Source organism: Lathyrus oleraceus, chromosome 4, assembly GCF_024323335.1.
Source record: "Lathyrus oleraceus cultivar Zhongwan6 chromosome 4, CAAS_Psat_ZW6_1.0, whole genome shotgun sequence".
NCBI lineage: Eukaryota > Viridiplantae > Streptophyta > Magnoliopsida > Fabales > Fabaceae > Lathyrus > Lathyrus oleraceus.
Genome location: NC_066582.1, coordinates 108364517 through 108390003, shown reverse-complemented (window position 1 = coordinate 108390003; position 25487 = coordinate 108364517). Strand labels below are relative to the sequence as shown.

General features: G+C 36.2%; 1 pseudogene; it reads left to right on the top strand.

Moving 5' to 3' along the window:
- The first annotated feature begins 8455 nt into the window (after nt 1–8455).
- LOC127136244 (ABC transporter C family member 3-like) overlaps nt 8456–25487 on the top strand; it is an 84127-nt pseudogene continuing 67095 nt past the window's right edge.

The window sequence follows — 25487 nt, the reverse complement described above, 5'->3', positions numbered from 1 at the left end:
ATCAATGATTCCTGATCATTCGAAGAAGCGGGGAATTCTCTGGTAAACCACTCAGGGCCATGGGTTCTGTTGGCAAAGGGAGCCATAGAAGGAGTGAAATTGTAGCGTTTTGCGAACATAATCATATATCCAAAAAATGAGGTTTGTAAGCTTGAACCTTCGTCATTTGGGGTCAGATGAGCCAGGAGTATCCCTTCAACTTACCTGTTTTTATCTCTTCGTCCTCTTTATTGATGGTGTTGTAGGTTGGGAGTAAGGGCTCAAAGGTGGCATTTAACCATAATTGGAGTAACCAGTATGGGCCAACTTGTATCAGGTTGTCCCTGGATGGTAGATCTTCAGAATTTCGATAGCTTCTCCCAAAGACTCATAAAGTGAACCCAAGGTCAGTTAACTTAGGAAGATATTGCGTCCAACATGCAGTTGGTTCACCAGAGTTAAAAATATCTTCGAAACTTGAAAAGATTTTGAGCAGAAGATACAACGTGACAACCAAAGAGCCAGGAAGGCAATGTGCTCTTCGTCAGAAACCTCAACATTTTCAATATTGTGATGGTCAAATATATAACGAGTGAAAATGGCTCTGTTGGTATCAAAATTAATGGTGTTTTCTTTAATGTCGCTTGGGTCAAAGACTTCTCTAGTTGGTCGAAAACCAGTAATAATAGCAATGTCGAAAATGGTAGGGGTCAATAATCCACAGGGGAAATGGAAAGTATTGTGAGTACTATCCCAAAAATATAAAGAGGCTATTAGCATGTTTTAACTATATCCTGGCCCTACTTTTGACAATTGAATCATGTCATAAATACCAATTTCTTTCCAAAATTGGGATTTCTCTTTCTCAACTTTGGTGAGCTAAGTGAGATAGGATTCAGGGTCTTTCGACAAGGGGTGTGAGTGAAACCCTCTAAGAGTGCCACTCATATAATTTAGGTTAATATGCTTTTTTGTTTCTAAAGCTTCAGTCGAAGACTTTGCCCGATTATCATCTATAGTTTTCACTTGGGAATCATTAGTGTCTGGATTACTGAATAAGGGTTTTGTGCGACGATAAGTGGGAAAAAACTTTTTGAGTTTTTCAGCATCGGCATTAGGGTCAGGCAAAGGACCCATATGCGCATGAGTTTTACTAGCAATAGTGAGAGGAATCAATGCTTGGGATTGATAGATTTTGAGTTTTTCTTCAAGGATATGAGGTTCAGGAACATATTCTTGATTTCCTACTGGTGATGGCTTTTCAATCTGGGTTATGGGTGATAAGAAATCTTGATGTTGTTTTCCAGCTTTGTTATTCTTGGTCTTTGAAGATGCCATTGTTGAAGATTTGAACTTTGGAAGAGGAAAAGTTGGTGTAGATTGTTTCTGAGAAGGAATCAGAGGAAAATTAGAGGTAATGAGCTCAAGAGATGGAAAATTTACAAAGAAGGAAGATGAAGAATATTTATAGAGGGAGAAAAATCCTTTCACATTTCCTTTGTGATGATAAATGGGACGAATAGTAGGACGAGTGTGTGTTTCTCATTGGTGTAATACCTCAAAATTTGCCCCCCTCATTCATGCATTCATTTTTAGGTCATTTAACATTTCATATTGCATTTCATCATGTCAATCGGAATTAGATCCAAGAAGCTCGAATATCATCCAAGACGCTTTATGGGTCTTATCTGGGTGATCAGTCAACACAAGGGAATGGCTTGAGATACTTCCAACATGTTCAAATGGGGTCTATTCATCAGTCAAAATGTTAATCTTGAAGGAGCAAAAGTTTGTTCATGAGCTGTCATGCTCGCTAGGCGAGCAGAATGGGTCGCCTAGCGAGTCCCAAGAAAAGCCACCAGACTCACCTACGCTCAGAGGAATTTCTTGAACTGTCATGCTCGCTAGGCAAAGCCCACGCGTTTTGAAAAAAAAACGAAATAAATAAATAAATAAATAAAATAATAATAATAATAAATAAATAAATAAATAAATAAAATATAACAGAAAAATCTTGGACTTGAACCTCTCTCTTTTGAGCCCACAAAGTCACAAAAATCAGGTTATAAATTCTAGACTTCCATCTCCCAAAAAACCCTGGGAAAAAGATAGTGAGAGAAGAGCTAACAGAGTTTAGAGCAACCTCCAGAGACTGAAGGGAACTCATCTGCAAAGAACCAATTCTCTCTCATATAAATCCTAAGAGTGCTTTGCAAACCCAACCGTGCCATTCAATTTCAATCGATCCTCCCCAATCAGGTATGCCCTATTTCCACTACTTTATACTTTCAACCTGAAATTTTTGATACCCTTTTGATGCATATGTTTGACAAGAGGTTTAGGCCTCCTACACTTGGTTGCTTTTTGTGAGCTCTTTTTGTGAATTTTAATGGCATGATTCATGTGGTTACATTTTGATTTGGGGCAACTCTTGATTGCACCCCATCTTGTCACTCTAACCTGTTTGTTGAGTTTTTTGGTGAGGGCTCACATGACTCCTGAAAGGATAGCTTGCTTGGCATTCCACTTTATTTGTGAGATACCATTTGGAGATTTATTCCGATTACCTGTATTGACTTGCTTTCTTTGATGGTGCCAGCTCGAGAGATCTATGGGTTTCTTATTTCTTTAGCTGTTATTACTTCGGATCTTTATCCGTGTGGTAGACCTCTTGATCCCTTTATCTTTCCCGCATTTTACCGCTTTCTTAGCTGGAAGACCTCAATAGGAGGCAATTTTTTCTTTTGTTTGTTTACTTTTATGCCCAAAGACCTCCAAGAAGAGGCATCAGTGCTAAAGACCTCCACGAAGAGGCAATTGACGGATAAAAGGGATTAGTAATCAATCCCCCGTTATTCAGTGTGTCGTTCTTTATGCTCGCACTACGTGTCGAAGCTTCAGAACAAAAGCCCAAGATCTTTTGTCCGATCAGTCAGTGGAGAGGGTTCCACCTTTCTGAATCCCCACTTTTTGTCATGAGCTCACCCTATCCAGGGTTAAGAGCTATGAGGTCTTATCCTCATTACCCTTCTGATCTGCTCACCCTGACGTTCAGTGTCAGTGGTTAAGAGCCCATTTGATTACCTATTCCATGGCTTGTTTGTTGAGGTTGATATGACCCCTCTTGACTAAAGCCCTACCCATGTAGGTTTGAGCCCCCTTGGTGGCATTTTACTTTATGCATGTTTGTTTTGTATGGTGTGATCGTCTCCCCATAGGATTGCTAGGCTTCGTATAGTCTCTTGTTTGCATGTAAATTAAGGTAGCACTGTTCCTTCGTCTAGGACTTCCTTTTTTGCATGAGCATTCCTAAAACCCAAACAAACTCATTGATTTTTCTTCTCCTAAGAACACGTTAACTCCTTCTACTACAGGCGAGTAAGTCTCCAAAGGTCGAGCATCCGGTAGATTGCATAGTAACGTCGTTCATCTAAAAAACACAACCCTTAACCCGTACTTAGCCGAACTACGGTTTGCTCTGATTCTCATTCCAGATGAGATACGTAGGCATAAGACGCAATGTCTTAGCGAGCACACTCATCTTTAGCCCATAGGCAGCCGAGCTACGAAGACTCCGATTCTCATATCCAGATGAGATACGTATGCAGTGGATGCGATATCCGTGCGAGTCATTTTCTTTTGACCCCCTCTTTTAGCAAATAGTACATTAGATAAACCCACACCCTTTAGACAAGAACAACAAAAGTGGATCCCGTAGAGTACTACGGATGCATAGGGGGTGCTAATACCTTCCCTTCGCATAATCGACTCCCGAACCCAGGATTTGGTTGAGAGACCTTGTCTTTTCCTTTCCTTTTTCCAGGTTTACTTCGAGCGTTTCCTTTCCCTCCTTTGGGATAAATAACGCACGGTGGCGACTCTCCTATCTTTTCTTTCTCGCCGGTTGTTTTTTCGCATCTCCTTTTTCAGGTTGCGACAATTGGTTAAGCAGGCGGTTGCTTTTGAAGTTGCTATGCTGCTCCCATAAATATAGGGATAATAATGGTGTTTTCAGTTTGCACGTATCCAATGAGATATTTTAGAAAAGTGGTCATGATGACTATGACGTCACAATAGTAAGTGTTGTCGCGTCAAAAGCTTTCAAAAAATGTCCCTTTCTCCACTTGGTCGAAAAAGACATTTTGGGGGGAAAATTTGTTATCTGTAAATTCGACACTAAAAAAATATATAAGAAGTCAAGTGTAAAACTTAAGGAAATATTTGGAAGAAATCCAAGCTGACTTCGACAAGAGTCAGACAAAGCTTTTTCGATTGGAATTTAACAAAGAAATTGCTATATTGTCGAAATAACGTTATAGGGTTTAGAAATTCCTGAAATGGTTCGAATATGAGTTCGGCGAAGATAAAATCAACATCCAAGGTAAGGTTGATAACCATATTCTGGCCTTATCTAAATCATTCAAAGGATGTGTGGAGGCCTGCGAAAGGCGAAACAGATGCAAGCAAGAACGTGTTGTTTTCTGAAGAAAAGACCATTTGTTACCGTTACTGTCAAAGTAGTATAAATATGAGCCTTAGCATTAGGATTCAGTGTGCTCAATATTGTATCAAACTTAAAACCACTTGAAGTATCTAAGTGTTATTGAGAAAAGAGTTGTCTGAGAATATGTGTGTACGAAACACCATATTTTCATTCAATGTCAATCTATTTACATTAAAGTCGTTTTACATGCCATTTACCTTCATGTCGAAATTATGTTTTTTCTTCATATTTTCCACAAATTTTTCTTTGCATTACTTTTAATTTTATCATTATCCTCGAAGAACGTAATAGTAGAACAAAAAACTATACACATATGTCCTATGATCAATCTAGTCGATCCTGTAGTAATCAAAATATCAATTGTGGAAGACTAGTGTTTGTTTACCAAAATCCAAGGTAAACAGTAAGCCAAGTTACGTGAGTAAATCTGTGCGTGTGTTTGATTAGTTTCAGAGAGATTTGTCATTTATGAGTTGTATCTTTTAACAATATATTTTTTAAGGAAGATTGGCTAAAAAGATTGTCCAAGACCACATCAAATTAGATGAGATCAAATCTCTTGGTAGACATTAATGTATAGCAAATCAAATCTACATTAAAACAAAATATGTTTGGAATCAATTCAGATGTCTAGGCCCAACAGATATTTTTCTATATAAGAAGACTCATTCCTAATAAGAGCTTATGCGCAAGAATTAAAGATATAGTGTGATAGTGTATGATATTTGAGTCTTTGCACTTATTGTTATTTGTGCACCATATAGCTTCTAAGTTCCATATCAAAGGCATAAAGGTTGTTTTATTAGTTGAATTGTAATTCGACAATCTTCAAACTTGTTTTATGTATTGATCATTAGGGTTAGTGATTAAGAGAAAGTGATAGGGGCTCTCATATTTAGGGAGAGTCCTAAATAGAAAGTCACAGGTAGTATTAGGTAGAAAGGCATTGAACAAAGTTGGTTCATCTAAGACTAATTGTACTAATACTATTGAGAGTGAATTTCCTTTCTTGGATTGGAAGCCCCCAAGACGTAGGTGACGTTGCATCAAACTCGGTTAACAATCCTTTGTGTTCTTTATTGCTTTATGATTTATTTCCCTTTATATGTTAATATGTTATAAGCAAGTTATACACATTGTATAACACCCCGAATTCAATTAATTAATTTAATTATTTAGAATTTTATATGATTAATTGGTGTTCTAAATTATGTGTTGTATGATTGTGGGGGTAAGTTTCCTTGAAGTAGATGTATAAAGAGAGTAAGAGCTTGACATATTTATTTAAAAATTAATTAATTTTGATTAATTATTAGAATAAATAATATTTTTATTTGAATTAATTAAATAAATAGAATTATGAGGTAAATGATTAAAATAGCATGGGTGATAGAAAAATAAGGAATATTAGATTTTTTAATAAAATAATAAGAAAATAAGATATATAGAGAAATTGAGGGCAATGTTGAAATTAAGGAAAATATGGAGGATAAGAAGGGAGTACAAGGACAAGTTAGAGGGTAAAAAGGGAAAATTCTAATTAGAAGGAAATATGTTTTGGAATAAAATAGGGATTTGGAGAACCTGAGAGTCTCAATACGTATTTTTGGAGAGTTGGAGCAAAAGAGGCAAAGAGGAAGAGCAAGGGCTTGAGGTTGAGGAAGAACCCTAAGGATCAAAAGTGTTTTTGTTGAAATCAGACAAGAGGGAGAAAGGGCTATTAGTTAGGTGTATTGCATGATGGAGTAGTGATGAGAAGTCCTTAATCTCATTAGGGTTTTAGGTTTCCCTTTTGATAAATTGTTATATGATGAATTTCTAGAATTTGTTGGTTGATCTTATGTGTATATGTGTTTTTATAGCTGAATATATGTTTGAAATATCATGAACATACATGTATAAAATGTTGCCATTGATGAATGTTTGAATCCTTGAGTTACGTTCATGATTGATGATGAAATTGTTGTTGCAATCTTTGATGGATAACCATGAATCATGATGAAAATAAGTGTTGTAACATGTGATGGTTGTGATAGCATGTGTTTAATTCATGTTGGAGTTGACTAATTTTTGGGAAAAATTGGTTGGATTCATGTATGGTGATTTAGGGAGGAAGGAGAAGGTGAACGTGTGTAAAAACTGGGATTTTTGGAAAAGGCTTAAGTGACAATCGATTGTCACCAGATGACAATCGATTGTTACCAGATGACAATCGATTGCACCAGTTAAATTTTTAAAAAATATTAACACTACAATTGATTGCACCTTTTTGATAATCGATTGTTTGTCTGTTTTAAGAAGTGAGTAGCAAAATCCTCATGGAAACAATGGATTGTCATCCTATGACAATCGATTGTCATGGGCCAATTTTGTGAAAAAAATTGTTTTACCTTTATTGTGTTCTCCGACGATTTTAGTCGTATCTTTTGATTCGTAGGTCCAAATAACATGTTGTTTGAAGCGTTAAAAAGCTAACGCATAGGGCTACCTCATGGTTATGCTTGGTGAAATGTTTGACTTGTATTCAATTATATACTGTAGATATGTTTGTGATGACTTGTATGATTGGTTAGTGACTCGTCATGTTTATACGATGATGTGTTATTTTTTTGGTGAAGTAACATGAATGAATGGCTGTGGAATCATGTTTGATGAGTTATTGCTATTTGTTGATGTTATTGATGTTGTAACATGAATAGGTTATTGTGCATGATGAATGATATGATGCATAAATGGTGAGATGTGTATAGGGATCCTTTTGGTGAACCTTGTTGTGATAATGCATGATGATGAGAGTCATGCATCATAGGGTACGGGCTTCGATCTAGTTTTGGTTTGCTCCTATGGTGGGGATCGTCAACGAGTAGCCTATTTTAAGCAGAAATTGGTGAAGCGTTACCTTTGGTGGTGGTAATGATTTTGTGTGCTCTAATCCTATGGTGGGGACCGAGAGCGAGATGAACCTGAGTGCTCATGAATGGTACCACATGCATAATGAATCAGTTTTGGAGTACATTTGCATATATGATTACATATGTTGTTGATTTTTCATGATGTTTATGATTGGATGTGATTATGTAAATGCTATCATGAATTGGGTGTGAGAACATGTTATTTATAGTTGTGTAATGAATATGTACTTGATGTGTATTCTCTACCTTAGCATTTTTACACTGTTTATATTGACTTGTTATTTCTCACAATTTTTGTTTGAGTGTTGCCTTTACATGGACATCGTGTAGATACTTAGGAGTAACATTGTTGAAGTAAGTGGAAGGTAGCTCTTGGAGTGGCTTCCAATAGTTCTATGTTTTCTTTAGTAGGGTCTTGCTTTGATCATGTAACATCAGGTTGGGAACATTTTCTTTCACTTCTTTTGTTTTGTTGAAGTTGCTATTTATGTTTTGATGAGATTTCAAAGTTTTTGTGAGTTGAATAATAAAACTCTTTTTGTTGCATTATGAAAGTTGAAGTTTATGAGACTAAACGTCATGAGTTGAAATTATTGTATTTATTTGATTTAATAATGATTACACCGCGATGATACCCTAAGTGAAGGTGAGCATGTGATGACAGGTTTTATGTGACATTTTATAACCCCATGTTATGGAGTAGGATATGTTTGATGTGAGTGATACCCTATGTGGTTGTAATTTTTATTAAATTATGTGTTAAAATTGTATGCGGGGTTTAGGGTGTTACATAGTGGTATCAAAGCCTGGTTGGTCCATCCGGCCAGGTTTTGTAATGTAGTCAAGTCCCTAGTATGCGACATATGTGTGTACAATATTGATACATTATTTCTTCTATGCTTATTTAATGATGTGAACAATTGATGGAAGAAAAGATCGCGCTATTGTTGATGCTTTAGAGTTAGTGGCCCATACACTACACGGACAATAGTATCAGGTAAGTGATGAGTTTCGTGGTTTGGGAAAATTTCAGAGAAATAATTTGTTGACGTTCAAGGGCATGTATGATCCGGAGGGTGCTCAGATGTGGCTCAAAGAGATCGAGAAGATCTTCCGAGTAATGGCTTGTATTGAAGAGCAGAAGGTATTGTTTGGTACTCACATGTTATCTGAGAAAGCTGAGGACTAGTGGGATAACACTTACCAGAGACTAGAAATTGTTGGTGCTAAGATCACTTGGTTTGTATTCAGGGTGAAATTCCTTGAGAAGTACATTCCCGAAGATGTGTATAGCAAGAAGGAGATTGAATTTCTTGAGCTTAAGCAAGGAAGCATGATAGTTTCTAAGTATGCCGCCAAGTTTGAGGAACTAGTGAAGTTCTACCCTTATTACAATGGTGCAGCTGTGGAGGGGTCCAAGTGCATTAAGTTGAGAACGGACTACGACATGAGATTAATCAGGGTATTGGCTACCGAGATATTTGCATGCTTCCTACTATAGTGAACAAGTGTAGGATTTATGATGAAGATTGCATGGCTCATTCCGCTCACTACAAGAGTGTTAGTGAGAGGAAGGAAAATAATAAATTTAGGGGAAAACCATATAATGCTCCATCTGGAAAAGGGAAAGAGGGCTACAGATGAGAAAAAGCCTACTGGGGAAGGGACTTCTACTTCTGTCAAGTGTTTAAAATGTGGCTAGTCGAGCCACCATGCTAATGAGTGCAAGAATAATGTTCTGAGGTGCTTTAAGTGTGGTAACACAGGTCACCGTGTTGTAGATAGTAGGAGTGATAGGATGATTTTTTGTAATTGTGAAAGAAAGGGTCATATCAGTACCAATTGTCAGAAGCCGAAGAAAGCACAATCAGGAGGGAAAATCTTTGCTTTGTCTGGGACAAAGACTACTAGTGCTGACCATTTGATTCAAGGTACGTGTTTTATAAATAATATTCCTTTGATTGCTATTATTGACACGGGTGTAACTCATCTGTTTGTTTCACTTGTTTGTGCTGAGAAGTTGGGTTTGAATTTGTCTTCTATGGATGGGAACATGATTGTTGATACCCCGACTCTAGGTCCGGTAATCACTTCATGGGTTTGTTTGAATTGTACGCTTATTATATATTATAAGAGTTTTGGTATGGATTTAGTGTGTCTACCTTTGAGGAATCTTGATGTTATCCTTGGAATGAACTAGTTGGAGTTCAATCATGTTCATATCAACTATTTTTCCAAGACAGTGTCATTTCTAGAGTTTAATACTAGTGATGAGTTATTCGTGTCAGCTAAACAGGTGAATGAGTTTGTGAAGGACGATATTGCAGTGTTTATGATATTAGCTTCTATGAAGGCAGATACTAAAGTTGTGTTGGACAAGATACCTGCAGTGAGTGATTTTCCAAAAGTGTTTCCAGATGATATTAGTGATTTGCCGCCAGAGTGCAATGTGGAGTTTTTTATAGACTCAGTACCTGGTACTAGTTTGATGGCTCCTCATAGGATGTCTACTTCAGAGTTGGGTGAATTGAAGAAGCAATTAGAAGATCTTCTTGAGAATAAGTTTGTTCGTCTGAGTGTTTTATCTTGGGATGCGTCGGTGTTGTTAGGAAAGAAAAAGGACAGTAGTATGAGGCTTTGTGTGATTATAAATAATAAGTATCCACTTCCGAGGATTGATGATGTGATGGATCATTTAATAGGTGCTTGTGTATTTAGCAAGATATATTTGCGTTCGAGTTATGCTCATAAAAGACAAAGGGTCAGACAACTCCAAGAACATTGGTTTCTAGCGCAAGAGCAAAGATGAAAACAAACCAAACTGTAGCGGGGTTTTCGTTACCTTTAGGTTTATTGACTAAACCAAAAGTAAACATACAATTCGAGTCGCCACCGCATTTTTATTTGTCCAAAGGAAAGGCTAAAAATCGAACAAAAGCCAAGGTAAGAAGTTTTTCAAATCAAAAACTAATAAAAATGTCAAAGATCTGGGTAAGGGGGTTGGTTATGAAATGGGAAGGTTTTACGCACCCACAATATCCTTAGTACTCTAAGGGAACCCTTTTTGCAAATATGTGTTGTAGGTTGGTATTTGTGAAAAGATTTGTGCAAAAATATTGGGGGGACGAGAAGAGAATATATTATATTTACAAATTTTGTTGTTTGAATCGATGAACCCATTGCCTACGTACCATCACAAAGTAGGATCAAAACCTCGTAATTCGGGTAAAAATCACAAAGATTGGTGAATTGATTTGATCAAAAGTCTTAAGGTCTTTTGTTATCAAAGGGAGAAAACTCAACCTAAACCAACAATCCACCATGTGAGGAAGGCTTCAACATACTAGTGAGGGGTTAACCCTATAATAAGTATGGAAGACTTATAATCCAATCACTAAGGATGAGGTGAGATTTACATCAACCACCATGATAACTCGAACCTATGACTAATGTTTTATGAAAGGGTTTTAACAAGTGGATATTGGAACCACAAAAACAACTTGAAGTGAGTTATATTTACAAGTTAGATGTATTTACAAAAATGAAGTCAAAGTAGGATTTAAGATTTATTCACAATGAGTATTTATGAAAAGTTTTTTTTTGAAAAGTCAAAGGCATAAGGCCTAGGTTTCTAGTTTGAAACAAAATTAAAGTTTGCAAGAAAAGATTTTTGCTTGGTTAGAGTGGGGAGAAGAAGAGAAAGGCTAGTCCTAAAGCATACAAAGATAAGAGGGGAAAGATAAAACCCTTGGAGTTCCTTTTCTTGGAATCATAGAGATGATTCAAGATGCTCCTTTCTTTTGGACTTAGCACACAAACAAGCAAACAACAATTTTGGATTCAAGCTCCTAGGATCTCCATTTAGCTTGTCTCTTAACTTGGCTATTCATGACAATGGTCCTTCTTTCACAATCTCAAGATGGGATCCCTATCACACAAGAGCAAACATCAAAAGGTTCACAACATAATAAGAGGAATGGACAAAGAATGAATTTAGATAAGAAGTCTTTTAAAGTCAACTTGGAAATTTATCATTCTAAAGGCATGAGGCCTAGTTGCTCTTCAACAAATTTAGCATTCTAAAGGCATGGGGCCTAGTTGCTCTTGAACTCCTTTAAGCATAGGTATGTCCTAATTCTAAGTCCTTTCTCCTTTTTGCATTAGGTTCACACAAAACAAGGACAAAGCAATCACAAGACAACAATATATTTATATATAATAATGAGCTCAAATGAGCAAAAGAAAAATGACATAAACATAAAATATGTGCTCAAGTGAGCAAAATGAAAAGTAATATGAATAAATGAGCAAGAAATAAATGACATTAAAAGTAAAGGGCAAGAAATTAAATGCTCAAATTAAAGTTAGTAATTAGTGAAGTTATGTTAGTTTGTCATAAGACAATGTAGCGCTATGTTAAGCAATCTTAAGTGGACTAATGTAGTAGTCACACCTATCTGAGGTCGGTCAATAAAACTATAGGCAAATAAACACAAGTTAGAGATCATGACTAGTAAGCCAAGCTCCACAAACTTGTCATGCCAAAACAAATGGGGAAGGGCCTTGTATGGACTTTAGGTTTTTTGCTTGACCAAGAAGCAACCTATCTTGGACACAAAACAACTCACTTGATCTTGGATCAAGTTGAGTTTGGTTTGGATCAAAGAAGGTTAAACCTCTCATTTGTCAAGACCAACCATAAGACATTAACTCATTGGCCAAATGATGAAAAGAATGTGATGAAGATGAAATGGAGGGAAAGAGAATTCAAGTACCAAACTCAATTGGTCAAATGTGAACCAAGTCATCATCAATCAATGCCAAACAGAAGAGAAATGAAGGTTACAAGTCAACAAATCAACCATAATTTTTGGTATTTTTTGAATTAAAATAAAATACAACATAAAATAATCAAAACATGGTCAAACCTCAAATTTAATTCAAATCAACTCCAACAAGTCCAATTAAATTCTCATTGGTCTAACATGGTCAAATAAACTTTGATAAATTTTCTCAACAATTTTGGAAATCAAAAACTATTTTAAAACAATTAAAAACAATAAAAATAACACAATATGAATTAAAATCTCAAATAAATCTCAAATCAAATAAGAAATTGATGAAACTATTTTTCATTGACTTATCATGATCCATAGGTGTTAGGAATATATTTTTTGGAATTTTCAAATATCAGAAAGTATTTTAAAATGAATTAAAACTATTAAAAACCAAATAATTCACAAAAAATATTAAATGAAATCACAAAAATATTTAAAAATCAAAATATGAAACTAGATTTTTCAAGAATTTTTTTGGAATTGGTCTCATATTTTTGTGACTTCAAATAAATTTTTTATGAATTTTTGAAAATAAAAGGAATTAACTGAAATTAAAATTAAAATAGAAAAGATGAAAAATTCAGCGCCACAGGATCAACCTCACTAATTGACATGGCACAGATCAAAGGCCCAAAGGTGAGGACGCATGGTGGACATAAGTCAAACGCGCGACATATTGATTTAAAACAAGTAAACATAAGGAATGGCCAAGATTATAACGTGGAAGCATGATCCAATGGTTCTGAAGATGCACACGTGGTGCAGGTGGTGGAAACCACCATCTTCTCCGGTGATCCAACAATCTCCAGCCACCAGTTGCAGAGAAATTTTTTGTAACGAAAATGAAAAACAAGGACATCAAAATGAATCTCAGGTGATGTACACCACCACTGGATCCATGGATCTTCCTCACTCTTCCTATTTAAAGAGAAACGTGAGATGGAAGATCATTGTATGTCAACTGTAAATGCACGAAATGAAGAATTGAGACCACCATTGGCCTGTCTCAAGTGTGAGGACTTCAGAAAACCACACAAACCAAAGAAAACTACATTGAATTGCAAGATCTAGATCCAAAAAGTTTGAAGTTCTACCTCTGAAATGGAGCTCTCAAGGCCACGAATTCTTTAAGATCTTGATCCCTTTTTGCTCTGGAGATGTAATGGAGGTGAGAGGCTAAGGAATTGAGCTTTGAAAATCAACTAATGATGTTGAATTTCAAGCTTGAAAAAGAGAGAAAAATCTGGAAAAATTCCTTTGGTAATGGTTGGGATTTCAGTGCTGCAACATTTCAGGTCTCCACAAGGTTGCCAAATGAATGAGATTGATTGCTTATTTATAGCTGAAGAGGGCTGAGTTCATGATTCCCTCGTGTGCATGGCAATTTGAAACTTTGGTGCATGGGCCTGTACAGGCGCATGTGAGGCCCAATAATGGGTGCTAAACCATGCTAAGATCAAATGAAATAGAATTGGACGTGCAATTGAAGTGGAATTGGCTTGCACACTAAGTTTCAACATGAAATGCAAAAATAAACATAAAGAAAGAGCTCTTCGAAACTCACACATGGAAAGTCCAAAAAAGTGATAAGATTAATGGTTGGAAAGCCCTTGAAATAAGGAACAAAAGTCATGTTGGGAAAAAATTCATTTGGCATTTGGAAATTAATGAAAACTAGCTGCGAAAGTTTGGGCACAAAACATGTCTAAGTCATCCTTTGAAAATTTTCCCAAAAAGCAAGCCTATTCAAGCCCTTCTGTTTCCATGATGCAAGCTTCAAATTGAAAAACCTCCAACATCAAAGTTGTAGATATTTTCAATATGATCAATTTAGACTCAAATTTTGCATCATTTGGATTTTTCATGAAAAGTTATGGGCATTTGAAGTTGGGCACTTTTTCAAATTCAATGACTTAGGTCCAAGGTGACCTATAATGTTTTGTATTATCACATGTATTTATTTTAGGATTATATAATTTTGTCCAACATAACATTTGAATTAGACATCTTAATATTTCCAATGCATTTTGTCTCACCTCAAAATCATAAAAATTAAGGAAGTTAGGTCTTTGGGAAGTTGACCCAAAATTAGGGTTTCAGTCAAAATGACCTATAATGTTTTGAAATGAATGATGACCTTCCAAGTTTAAAATGGATTTTTGATGAACATTAAAGTTTTTCATATCGTTTGTAAGAACAATGTTTCTCTTGGGGTCATCTTCATTTGACAAACACATCAAAAGTTGTATATTAGTGATCCTTAGTTTAGTCAGATGACTTGACTGATCAACTTTTCAAGGCCCAAACTTCCAATCTTGATGAATAAATGATTGAGGGGCCTCAAATAGGCTCATATATGCATAAAATGATGAATGAAAGAACTTCCCTTAATTAAATTTGATCATAGGTTGAGGTTGCTTCATGAGCAAGGCACAGTCAAAGCATAGTTGAATTAGGGTTTCCTTAGGAAACAATCTTCAAGCTCTTTGGGCTATCTTGATCAAATTGGAAAATTGAGATACTTGGGATACATATATTATGATTAAGAACTTTGTGGATCATTGTCATGCTTTCTCTCATCTTCATCTAGCCACATCATTGAGCTTAGGAGCCTCCTAGGAGGATTGGAGCACATGATCACTTGAGCTTCAAAACAAAAAGAGTTAGTGGCATATTTTTGTGCTTTTGGTTAATAGTTAAGATAAGAAAAGCAATAATATATAATACAAGCATGCTTGGTGGTATCAAACCACTCTCACAAGTCCCAACCCTAGGGTTAAGGAGCCAGACATGTTATGATCCTTGAGGCAATGCACTTGTGCAATAACATGATGCCATGAGGGATCCTAGGGTCAAAATTGGGGTCTTACCCAAACAAAGGCAGAGAAATACAATGTCATGAATGTGAATGTTTTGGTCACATTAAAGCTTAATGTTCCACGTTTTTAAAGAAACAAAAAATGGGAATGTCATCTACTTGGTCTGATGAAGATTCTGAAGATGAAAGTGAAGAAGAAACAAATAATAATGTGATGTCATTCATTGGAAAATGTGAATCTAATAGTGAGTCTAGTGATGAAGATATCTATGATGAAGAGTTAGCTGAAACATACAAACTTTTGTACATCAAGTTGGAGGAAGCATGCATGGTAGGAGAAAAATAGAAGAAGATTATAAGTAATCTCCTTCAGGAAAAAGAGAAAATTATTTCAACCATCCACTACTATGGAAAGGACATCTAACCACAGTCGGGGGAAGGATATTTCCACGGGTGGAGGTCTGTGCTAATGTAGGATGCGGTAGTAAGTACACTCTTTACCACCATGGACTGGAACTCGTGGTAAAAACACAGTAGCACTTTACGTATCACCATAGTTGGGGGAAGGATATTACCACAGGTGGAGGTCCAGAGTAATGTAGGGCGTGGTAGTAAGTACGCTCTTTACCACCACTGACTAGAACCCGTGGAAAAAAATACAGTAGGCTTTACGTATCATCACGGTTTCTTATGATAATTGTAGTAAAAGGTAGAGGTTAGAGGTTCGATTATCAGGCCAGTAATTTGGTTGTTTTCTGAATGTTTCACCATAGTTGTTCTTTCCAACCGTAGTGAAAGACTCAACGCACAACTTTTCACTACGGTTATATCTTACAACCGTGGTGATGTGTTCATTTGAGTTTATTATAATATATGTGGAATTATTATTTTACCAACTACTCACTAAACATATAACATTTTCAATATGATATAAATATTAATAATTTGACAAATTGAGTTATATTAGAATAACAAGTTATAATGATCAATGTTTTCCTAGATTTCTTCCATTCATTCTCTGTGTCTCTTTTTTTTAGTATTAGTATTAGAAGGAAGTGTTGGTTGAAGAATTACAAGCATTAAACCAAATTATAACTCTTAAAGAGGAAGGTATGTAGAATGCAAGGAAGAAAGCTCGAAAAACATTTATCAATGTAAGTTGTTTTCTAACATAACTTAATTTTGAATATTATAAATTTATAATTCAATTAGAAAGGTTATTTAGTTAGTGACGGGTTGGTAAAACATTCAAACCATATGTGACAAATAAACTCATCTTATAGGACGTCTTGGTTCAACGTAGTGAAAGCTGCATTGTACAAGGTATATCATTCAAAATCAACAACATACAACATATAAATCATCATCAACAACATACATTAAACAAAATACAACATATATTAACAAAAAATAAATCATCAACAATATACAACTTTTATCAACAACATACAACATTTATCAACAAACACAAAATCATCAACAACATACAACTTTTTTCAACAACAACATACCGTAAACAACATGCAACATATATCAACAAAAATTAAATCATCAACAAGATACCACTTTTATCAACAACAACATACCTTAAACAACATACAACGTATATCAACAAACACAAAATCATCGATAACATACAACTTTTATCAACTACCTTAAACAACATACAACATATATCAACAAAAACTAAATTATCAACAACATACAACTTTTATCAACAACAAGATTCAACATATATAAACAAACACAAAACCATCAACAACATACAACATTTATCAAAAACATACAACTTTTATCAACAACAACGTACCTTAAATAACATATAACATATATCACAAAAAATAAATAATAAAAAAACATATCAATTTTATCAACAACAATATACCTTAAACAACATACAACATATACCAACAAAAGCAAAATCAACAACAACATAAAATGTGAAAAAGTCTCACGTACCTGAAATGTGAAAAGGAAGTGAAAAAAATAAGTTTTGTGTAACACCTTTCCTTGATCCATAAGAGATGAAGAAGATATGTTTAGGTTTTGTGAATAAGTGATATAGAACATTCATGGCATAAGGAAAAGGTGTGAGAGAGTGTGTTAGGGTTTCGTTTTGAGAGAGACAATTATTCTGTCCTGAAAAAGCGAACTTTCACTTAAATATATGTTACATTTTTCACCATGGTTGCTTAAAATGACCGTGATAAAATATAGACACTTTTCACAACGGTTGATACTTTAGACCGTGGTAAAAGGTATTTTATTTTTAATATAAATATTAACATTATAACTGAAACACCCATATTGTAATAAAAAAGGAAAGTTGTTGGTGTTGGGAATCAAATCATGTAAGCATTAACATATCACTACGATTATTACTATGGACCATAGTGAAAAGTCTTTTAGTAAAATAAATAAAAAAGCAGACGCCTAAATAAGAGCTACTACCTGGGTTGGTTTAATATCCATGGTAATAACATGTTATGTTAGGTGAATTTTATAGTAGTGATCACTGGTTTAAAAGAGGAGGTCACCTTGTTAAATTCCAAACTAGAAAATATGACAAAATATGCTTGTATGTTGAGCAATGGTTCAAATATGCTGGATGAAATCCTGGAAGTTGGGAAGGTGTATAGGAAATTGAAGGCAATGTGATTTGACTACAACTCCATGAACAAAAAAACAAAAGTTCCCACTAGAGGAAAAGAGCTATCTAAAAGAGTTAAAACCCTACTCGAATAGTTATGTTACTTTTGGTGATGGAGCTAGAGGAAAAATTAAGGGTATAGGCAAATTGGTATGTCCGGGTTTCCCTTGCCTTGATTATGTGTTGCTGGTAGAAGGACTAACTGCTAACTTGATTAGTATTAGTCAACTATGTGATCAAGGTATGAATGTGAACTTCAACAAATCAAAATGCATCGTTACTAGCAAAAATCAAGAAGTGTTAATGAAAGGTTCAAGCTCCAAAGACAACTGTTATATGTGGATATCTCAAAACAAGAATCAACTTTTAACACGCTTGATATACAAGGTGGATAAGACCAAGCTATGGAACCAAAAACTCGGTCATCTCAACCTCAAGAACATGAAAAAGTTCATATTTGAAGAAGCTATCAAGGGATTACAAAAACTCAAGATTAAAGAAGGAAAAATCTGTGGAGACTGCCAAATAGGTAAGCAAACTAATGTGTCGCACAAGAAGCTGCAACATCTTACCACCTTTAAATTTTTTGAGTTACTTCACATGGACCTTATGGGTCTTATGCAAGTGGAAAGTCTTGGTGGAAAAAGTATATCTTCGTGTGTGCTAATGATTTTTCAAAATACTCTTAACCCATTGTTATACTATCAGAGCGACACAACGAAAAACTAAACAATTGATAAGGTATGACGAACAAAACAAGAAATAAAGCAGCAAGTAGGAAAATTTTGCCATCCTCCAAAATAAGTAACATCTAATGTTCACTACTCTATACCTCAGAATCTGCATAACATACATATAAAACAACATGGAAATAAAAAGGGGTGAAAATACATTCCATATATAAACGGTTCATAAAACAATAAGGATAGTATAATCATTATAATTAATCAATCACAATCACAAAATTGAATGACAATAAATAATCAATTAACAAATGCAATTAGGTATGCAATGTTCATCTCCTCTACTCCTATGCTTGTGGTATCAATCTCTAGGATATTCAGAGATATGTTTCTGAGGTATCCAACTCGTCCCTGGACCGAAGTCCTACTTGTAACACCCTAAACCCCAAACTCTTTATTTAATGAAACACGCATGATAGTTTTCTCAAAAATGGTGTTACATATTCTCAACATGCATCTTACTCAAAAATATTATAATAAAGCAGCTGAATTCAAAACATCAAAATTACTTTAATTGTCTCAAAAAAATATAATTCAACTTAATTTTAATCAATAATCCAAAAACTCATAAACACAATTAGAAATAGGTAAACCATCCCAGTGTTACACTATCATAGCGACGCACGAAAACTACAATAAACTCAAAAAGTAGAAAATAACGAAGAAGGTCACTATGCCATCCTCCAACTCAACAACAACTAAGGTTCCTATACATTAGTATCTGTACCATAGGGGTAAAGAACAACATATAAACAATAGGGGGTGAGAGTATATTCGTAAATGTTAGTGTTGCATAAAATAACAAAGGATAACACACTCAAACATCAAACATATGAATCATTCACAACAATCTTCAATCACAAGTGTATGTATGTATGCAATATAATCAACTCTTCTACTCCAATGCATGTGGTACCAAATTTGGATATCAGAGTTAAGTTATTGATTAATCCACTCATCGATGGTTCCTCTCTGAACCCAAACTCATCAACGATCCCCTATCCGAACCAAAAACTCATCCCTGGACCAAAGTCCGTCACCATCAGACTCATCACTGAATCTAAGTCTGTCATATATCTTTGATATACATGATGCATGAATGCAATAAAAAAATGCAATACTCATCACAGGTTCCTCTCTAAACCTACATCATCGCTAATATAAGGCCACCATAGTAGTTGCTCTCTGAACCGCACATATCAACATAGCTCAGCATAATATATAACTATAACTCAACATAATATATAATTATATGACTACTCAACAACGCTCACCAACAGGATATAAAATAACATTACACAATCATCAACATTCAAAATGGTATGCTCATAACTCAACAGAGTTCACAAACAACTCTAACACTTTTTATTCAAAATTAAGAGTCATAAGGCATACTCTAACTTTAACTTATTTACTCTCCAACTCAACTGTAAACATATCAGAAAACTCAACTCATTTAATTCACACAACTCTAAATGTATCAAAATCAACTCTAACTATAAATATTCCATTTTAAACCTTTCAGGCTCCACTCTAATTATATTAAACGTAACCCTCTTAATTTAAAACAATTCTAAAACATAATGAACTTAAATTAATGACTCGTCAAACTCATGAAACTGTCGACCAAGTCATAACTACTCACAAACTTTTGAATCAAACCATGTTTGGGGGTGTGGAATAGCTCACCGCGGCGAGTAGCCTTGTATGGTTGTTTTTTAGACTGTTTGAGGGAATAGCTCACATGATGTGAAAGGTCTTGTTGGTGGTCGACACTTCTTGGTTGCAGGTTGGCGGTTAGATTACGGTGTTAGTGTAACACCCTTCTACCCAAACGACATATTTAAATAGATTATCAGAGTACAACATGTAGAAGAGTTTACATTTCTTACAACATAACAATTATCGCATCACAACATAAAACATATTATTTATTTTATTAAAACTTCGCAGCGGACAACAACATTAATATTATCATTCATCATATAACAATTCATAATAATGGTTCAACATTATCTTAACAAAACATCTCAACATGTTAGTCATCATAAACAACGTAAATAATAATCAATTATCTATCGAATCCCATAACCCCGGTGTCACATGACCAGAGCATTTGACTCGACTCTGTAGAATAACTCTACACTTATTCTTCAAACCTCAACAATAGCTACTCCTCTTTATCTGCACATTGCTCATCATAGATGAACATAAACACATGCAGAAGGGGTGAGAATTACATTATTAAATAATAATATAACGACAGAAATATAAACATAAATATATTTCACATATGCCAACACAGCTCATCATAATCCTCATAATCAACATATTCATGAACATCAACAAAACAACATATCAAATGCAATGCACACACCCATGCATGACTCAACACGACTCGGTATACCCATTTTGTGACCAACTACAGGATCACCACTCCCAGATTCATCACCATAGAATCCGAGTTCCCCGCAAGGAACCAAGCCTCTCAACAAGCCCGGAGTCAACAACATCATTGGAACTCAGTCCGTTCATCACTAGGCATCGGCCTTTCATGAATGCATGCACACCAAGCATGCATCATAATCAACATAGCAACAACAGCATCATATAGTCATGTTATCATCATCATTAACACATCCTATCACCAAAAGCATATCACATCATGCCATATAATCAAACACAGTATTATCACACTCTACTAATATCTATACCACTCAAAGCAACGGGAAATGATCCCTCATATACCATGCATCAGCTAAGTTACCTCGCTCAGCCTAAACAACCAAAACTGCACAACAACAGCCCCGGAAAGACCACAGTCTGCCCATACGCGTATTGCCTATGCTCATACGCGTATTACCCACGCCTGACCAAATCCATACGCGTATTGCCCATGTCCATACGCGTATGCTACGCGTATCACATTCCCATACGCGTACCAACAGAGACCAAAACACGTTCAAAACATCATCTTCCTCATCCATACGCGTATTGCCTAGTGCCATACGCGTACCAGGCCATCTCATACGCGTATTGCCTAGTGCCATACGCGTATGACCAGAAACCAGATCTCCAGATCTGCAATGGCTTCTCTGCTACGAGATCTATCCAAATTCATCCTTCCACAGTCCAAATTTCGCACAAAATTACTCATATCATCTAATACAAACAGTTCCCTATTCGATTTCACAAATCCTAACATCATTGCATATAATTTCTACGAATTCCTTCGATTAAAATCCCAATTTCGTTCATCCAATATTTCACCATTTTCAGCATATTATTGTTTAATAAGGTTCAGACCCCTTACCTCTTTGGATTGAAGGAAGCTCTGAGCAATCTTTGGCCTTTTCCTCTTCCTTCTCTTTCTCTTCAGCGTTTCTCCCCCCTTTCTCTGACTCTGAGGCAAAACACGTGAAACAACCTGAGTCCTCACTTTGGCCTCTTTTATCCAATTTCCACTTTTACCCTTCCACTCTTCATATTCCATTTATTTTATTTATTTAATTATTATTAAAATGAATAACATCTATAATAATAATAATAATCCAATAATTCAACTTTATTTAATTAAATTAATAAAATAATATTAACTCCATTAAATAATTCTCTTATTTTAATCGGGGTGTTACAACTCTCCCCCACTAAAAGAGTTTTCGTCCTCGAAAACATACCTCAAGCAAATAGAGCCGGATACGACTCCTTCATCTGATCTTCACGCTCCCAAGTCAAGCTCTCACCAGCTGGACCTCCCCAAACAACTTTCACTAGAGCAATCTTCTTACCTCTCAGGGTCTTCTCTTCTCGGTCATCTATCCGAATTGGCAACACCTCAATGGTCAAATTATCCCTCACCTGGATATCATCCAACTGAACAACATGCGAAGGATCCGCAATATATTTTCTCAACTGAGATACATGAAACACATCATGCAGATTAGAAAGCGACGGCGGTAAAGCTATCCGATACGCCACTTCCCCAACCCTCTTCAAAATCTGATACGGACCCACAAACCTCGGAGTAAGCTTTTTAGACTTTAAAGCTCTACCCACACCCGTCGTCGGAGTAACTCTCAAGAACACATGATCTCCCTCTTGGAACTCAAGTGCCTTTCTCCTGTTATCATGATAACTCTTCTGACGACTCTGAGAAATCTTCATTTTCTCCTGAATCATCTTAACCCTTTCAGTCGTCTGCTGCACAATCTCAGGTCCGAGTACAACACTCTCACCTGATTCATACCAACACAATGGAGTTCTACACCTCCTACCATACAATGCTTCATATGGAGCCATACCGATACTAGCATGGAAACTATTATTATAAGTAAACTCCACTAACGGCAAATAACTATCCCAAGAACCACCCTGCTCCAACACACAAGCTCTCAACAAATCCTCCAAGGATTGGATAGTTCTTTCAGTCTGACCATCAGTCTGAGGATGATAAGCTGAACTCAACCTCAACTTAGTCCCCAACGCTTTCTGCAAACTTTCCCAAAATCTAGAAGTAAATCTGGGATCTCTATCAGACACAATACTGGATGGAATACCATGCAGCCTCATTATCTCCTCGATATACAACTCTGCCAACTTCTCTAAAGGGTGATTAATCTTCATCGGCAAGAAATGCGCCGACTTAGTCAACCGATCCACAATCACCCAAATAGAATCATTACCTTTCACCGTCCTCGGCAATCCCGTCACAAAATCCATGGAAATGCTATCCCACTTCCATTCAGGAATCTTCAAAGGTTGCATCATACCTGCCGGTTTCTGATGTTCAATCTTTGACTTCTGACAAGTCAAACAGGCATACACAAACTTAGCAACATCTCTTTTCATACCAGCCCACCAAAACAACTTCTTCAAATCTTGATACATTTTAGTTGCACCTGGATGGATACTCAATCCACTCCTATGGCCCTCTTCAAGAATACTCTTTTTCAATTCAGACACCTCAGGAACACAAACTCTACCTTTAAATCGCAGGATGCCATTCTCATCAATCTCAAAATTACCACCATTACCCTGGTTAACCATAGTAATATGATCAACTAGAGCGACGTCAACTTGCTGACCATTCCGAATATCTTCCAGAATTCCACTAGTCAACTTCAGCATACCCAACTTTACACTATCAGCGGAAACTTCACAACCCAAACTCATATCACGGAACTGTTCAATTAACTCAAGCTCCCGAACCATCATCATAGACATATGTAGAGACTTTCTACTCAGCGCATCTGCAACTACATTAGCCTTACCGGGATGATAACTCAATTCAAAGTCAAAATCCTTCAGTAATTCTAACCACCTTCTCTGCCTCATATTTAACTCTTTCTGATCAAACAGATACTTCAGACTCTTGTGATCACTGAACACTTCGAATCTGGAACCATACAGATAATGCCTCCACATTTTCAACACAAATACAACAGCTGCAAGTTCTAGATCATGCGTAGGATAATTCCTCTCATGAACTTTCAACTGTCTAGAAGCATAAGCTACAACTTTACCGTTCTGCATCAAAACACCACCAAGACCCATCAAAGAAGCATCACAATAAACAACGAAGGACTCACCAGGATTAGGCAAGATCAACACTGGAGCACTGGTCAACCGCCTCTTCAACTCAACAAAACTCGCTTCACAAGCTGCATCCCACACATACACTTGACCCTTCTTAGTCAACTGCGTCAACGGCAATGCCAACTTAGAGAAGCCCTCAATAAATCTGCGATAATAACCAGCTAACCCCAGAAAGCTGCGTATCTCAGTAGCAGACTTCGGAGTCTCCCACTGTAATACAGCATCAACTTTAGCGGGTCAACAGAAATCCCACCACTCGAAATCACATGGCCAAGGAAACTCACTTCCTTCAACCAGAACTCACATTTAGATAACTTTGCATATAATTTCTTTTCTCTTAACACCTGCAAAACAATTCTCAGATGTCCTGCATGCTCTTCTTCCGTCTTAGAATATATCAATATATCATCTATGAACACCACAACAAAATTATCAAGGTACGGATGAAATATACGATTCATATATTCCATAAACACACCTGGGGCATTAGACACACCGAACGGCATCACAGTGTATTCATAATGACCATACCTCGTACGGAAAGCAGTCTTCGCAATATCATCTGACTTCACTCGGATCTGATGATAACCCGACCGCAAATCAATCTTACTAAAAACATGAGCTCCAACCAACTGGTCCATCAAATCATCAATCCTCGGCAATGGATACCGATTCTTGATAGTCACCTTATTCAACTGCCGATAATCGACACACAACCTCATCGTACCTTCTTTCTTCTTCACTAACAATACTGGTGCACCCCAAGGAGAAACACTTGGACGCACAAACTTCTTCTCAAGCAATTCTTCAAGTTGCTTCTTCAATTCAACTAATTCAGTTGCCGACATTCTATAAGGAGACATCGACACTGGACTCGTACCTGGTACTAAGTCAATGGCAAATTCGACTTCCCGTTCTGGAGGTAATTCACTTACATCCTCCGGAAACACATCCTGAAATTCACAGACAACAGGCAAATCTACACTCACCACTTTCTTATCCGCTTGCAGAGACGCAAATAAAGCGAATATCTGAGCTTCATCTTTCACAAATTCCCCCACCTGCCTAGCAGATAGAAATCTTGCCTCATCATTCTCACCAACTTCAGAAAACCGCACCGTCTTACTATAGCAGTTGATAAACACGCCATAGAATTCTAGCCAATTCATTCCCAGAATAATATCAATTTGGTGCAAGGGTAAGCACACCAAATCAACTACGAACTCTCTCTCAAAGATCGTCAAACGACAACCTCGACAGACAACAGAAGTCTTCACAGAACCATTAGCAGGAGTATCTATCACCATACTTCCGCCTAGGGACGACATAATCACACCAATCCTGGTCGCACACTCATACGAAATAAACGAATGAGTAGCACCAGTGTCAACAATAGCAAGCAATTCAACATTATTAATCAAGCAAGTACCTTTAATCAGATTATCTTC